Raw genomic sequence first — 3,919 nt, forward strand, 5'->3', positions numbered from 1 at the left:
AGTCTTACAGTCAAGAGACCACACCGCCAGACGTGACAATAAGCACGTAGGTTGACTAATAGTTCAGAGGTCACAGAGAGAAAGACGCCCCAGAGGCGAAGTGGAGGTCGAACAACCATGCTATGTCTAATCCCCCCCACCCCCTTCCTCAGTGTGGGGTCTAAAAGGTCACGAGTACTGGGTCGCCATGAAAAGGTCAAACAAAGTTCGGACACAAGCCTGCACATATTTGTCCGCTGGTCCTCCTGAAGGCCCAGAGCAGACATGTGAAATGATAGAGGGAAAAAAAGGCTCTGCTGGAATGTTCATTGGTCACAGCTGGGCATCATGGGAGCAATATAGACCTGAGCTTAAAGCAGGACGTGTGTTTGCATATACTGTATGCATGTGTGTCTGTGTATGTCTACGTGTGTGTGTGTGTGTCTACGTGTGTGTGTGTATATGTGTCTATATGTGTCTATGTGTCTGTATGTGTGTGTGTGTGTGTGTGTGTGTGTGTGTGTGTGTGTTTCTCTGTGTGTGTGTGTGTGTGTTTCTCTGTGTGTGTGTGTGTGTGTGTGTGTCTACGTGTGTCTATGTCTATGTATGTGTCTATATGTGTCTATGTGTCTGTATGTGTGTGTGTTTCTGTGTGTGTGTGTGTGTGTTGGAGGGTACAAAGGGGTGAATGTGTGTGAGAGTGACTAAAACAGAGTTATGTGCCCTGAACATCACTAGTCACTAGATGGACATGCTGGAAAGGACAAAATGTCCTACATCACCAAAACTTTGTATAGGTTTAGGGTTCAAGTTACTCCACCCATCCCTGCCCCTTCATCTCTCCACCTCTACCCTTCCACCTCCATGCCTCCACCCCTCTACCTCCACCCCCATATCCCGCCACCTCTACCCCAATCCCTCCACCTCAATCCCTCCACCTCAATCCCTCCACCTCAATCCCTCCACCTCAATCCCTCCACCCCTACCCCAATCCCTCCACCTCAATCCCTCCACCTCTACCCCTCCACCCCTACCCCAATCCCTCCACCTCAATCCCTCCACCTCTACCCCTCCACCCCTACCCCAACCCCTCCACCCCTCCACCTCTACCCCAATCCCTCCACCCCTACCCCAATCCCTCCACCTCCACCCCAATCCCTCCACCTCTACCCCTCCACCCCAATCCTCCACCCCCACCTCTACCCCAATCACTCCACCTCCACCCCTACCCCAACCCCTCCACCTCTATCCCTCCACCTCTACCCCTCCACCACAATCCCTCCACCCTCCACCTACACCCCTACCCCAATCCCTCCAACTCCACCCCTCCCCCATCACTCCTCCACCCCCATATCCCTCCATCTCCACCTCTAACCCTCCACCTCTACCCCTCCACCACAATCCCTCCACCCTACAACCCTACCCCAATCCCTCCAACTCCACCCCTCCCCCATCACTCCTCCACCCCCATATCCCTCCATCTCTACCTCTCCATCCCTCCACCCCCATATCCCTCCACCAATCCCTCCACCTCTACCCCACCATCCCTCAACCCCCCCATCCCCATATCCCTCCACCCCACCATCCCTCCACCCCACAATCCCTCCATCCCCATATCCCTCCACCTCATCCCTCCACCCCCATATCCCTCCACCGCTACCCCTCCCCCAATCCCTCCACCCCACCATCCCACCATCCCCATATCCCTCCACCCCACCATCCCTCCACCCCACAATCCCGCCATCCCCATATCCCTCCACCCCACCATCCCTCCACCCCACAATCCCACCATCCCCATATCCTTCCACCCCACAATCCCTCCATCCCCATATCCCTCCACCCCATCCCTCTACCCCATATCCCTCCACCCCATATCCCTCCACCGCTACCCCTCCACCCCATCCCAACCCCTCCACCCCTACCCCAATCCCTCCACCCCTACCCCATCACCTCCGTCTCTACACCTCCATCCCCACCTCTATCCCTCCATCTTCACCTCTATCCCTCCATCTTCACCACTATCCCTCCATCTTCACCTCTATCCCTCCATCTTCACCTCCATGTCTCCATCTTCACCTCCATGTCTCCATCTTCACCTCCATGTCTCCATCTTCACCTCCATGTCTCCATCTTCACCTCCATGTCTCCATCTTCACCTCCATGTCTCCATCTTCACCTCCATGTCTCCATCTTCACCTCCATGTCTCCATCTTCACCTCCATGTCTCCATCTTCACCTCCATGTCTCCATCTTCACCTCCATGTCTCCATCTTCACCTCCACGTCTCCATCTTCACCTCCATGTCTCCATCTTCACCTCCATGTCTCCATCTTCACCTCCATGTCTCCATCTTCACCTCTATCCCGCCATCTCTCCATATTTATTCTATTCCTCCAGACAAAACCTGTTCAGACCTACTGAATAATTGAGACTGTGCGTTTTAATGAGCTGAAGGCAAACGTCACTTAGTACAGGTGTGTGTGTGTGTGTGCATATACATGCATATAGTATCATTTGGTTATATGTGTGTGCACAAGTAGAATGAAATTATGGTTTATATGTATGAGAGAGAGAAGTGGTGAAGTATGCCGTTCATTGGAGCAACAACAGAATTCTTAATTATTCACTGAACCCTATACTGCAGTCTGACATAACTATCTGCAAACCAGTATGTGAGTTCATATCTCTAGTGCTGCCTGCAGTGTTTAGTACGCCTGAGAGAGGGAGAGAGAAAGAGAGGGGGGGGGGGGGGGGGGGGGACACAGAACAGGCTTCCTAAACGATCCACGATCCAGCAAGTTTTAATCCAGTCTGGATGGATCAATAAGTCATCAACATTTAGTACAGTATCGCACTTCAGCAGGCCTCAATCGATTAGCCTCCCTTGTCATAATCCTCCTCTCGATCTCTCCTCATCGCTCCTCTCATTCGGTCTTCCCTCCTCCTCTCCCCCTCTCCTCTCTGCAGTGGCTCCAACAGCCTGTGGGCTTATAAAGGAGTGTTTCTGTGTCCCAGCTATAATTCCTGGAGGGCAGTCAGGCAAACAAACCCAGCCTGCCTGTGCCCGTCGCATGACTTCCATAGCAGAGAGAGGGAAGGGGGAGAGAGAGCGAGCGAGAGGAATAGAGATGGAGGGGGGAGAGAGAGAGGGAGGAATAGAGAGATGGAGGGGGGAGAGAGAGAGGGAGGAATAGAGAGATGGAGGGGGGAGAGGGAGAGAGAGAGGAATAGAGAGATGGAGGGGGGAGAGGGAGAGAGAAGAATAGAGATGGAGGGGGGAGAGGGAGAGAGAAGAATAGAGATGGAGGGTGGAGAGAGAGAGAGAGCAATAGAGAGATGGAGGGGGGAGAGAGAGAGAGAGCAATAGAGAGATGGAGGGGGGAGAGAGAGAGAGCGAGAGGAATAGAGAGAAGGGTGGGGGAAGAGAGAGGAATAGAGAGAAGGGTTAGGGAGAGAGAGAGGAATAGAGAGATGGAGGGGGGAGAGAGAGAGGAATAGAGAAGGGGTGAGGACAAGGAAGGGAAAGAAGAAAAATAGGGAAGAGAGGAGTCTGAGAATTGAAGAATAGAAAAGTAAGGAGGGAGAATAGGAAGAAAAAGGTAGAAGACAGAAAAAGGGAAGAGCAGAGGAGAGAGGAAGGAGACGAGGACAGAGGAGGAAGGGAGGAGGAAGGGGAGGAGAACAGAGGAGGAAGGGAGGAAGAGAGGAGAAAGGGGAGGAGAACAGAGGAGGAAGGGAGAAGAGGAGAAGAGGAGGGGGGAGAACAGAGGAGGAAGGGAGGAGGAGAGGAGGGGGGGAGAAAAAAAGGCAACCTGCACAATCTTGCATGCACACGAGGAGAACAGACAGGCACGCAGCTTAAGGAGGCACGAAGAGAGAGAGAGCGAAAATAACTCCTCCCTTAGTTTCTTTCTCCTCCCCCTTTCCAGCCTGAAGAGCA

This window comes from Oncorhynchus mykiss, chromosome 27, assembly GCF_013265735.2.
Source record: "Oncorhynchus mykiss isolate Arlee chromosome 27, USDA_OmykA_1.1, whole genome shotgun sequence".
Taxonomy (NCBI): Eukaryota; Metazoa; Chordata; class Actinopteri; order Salmoniformes; family Salmonidae; genus Oncorhynchus; species Oncorhynchus mykiss.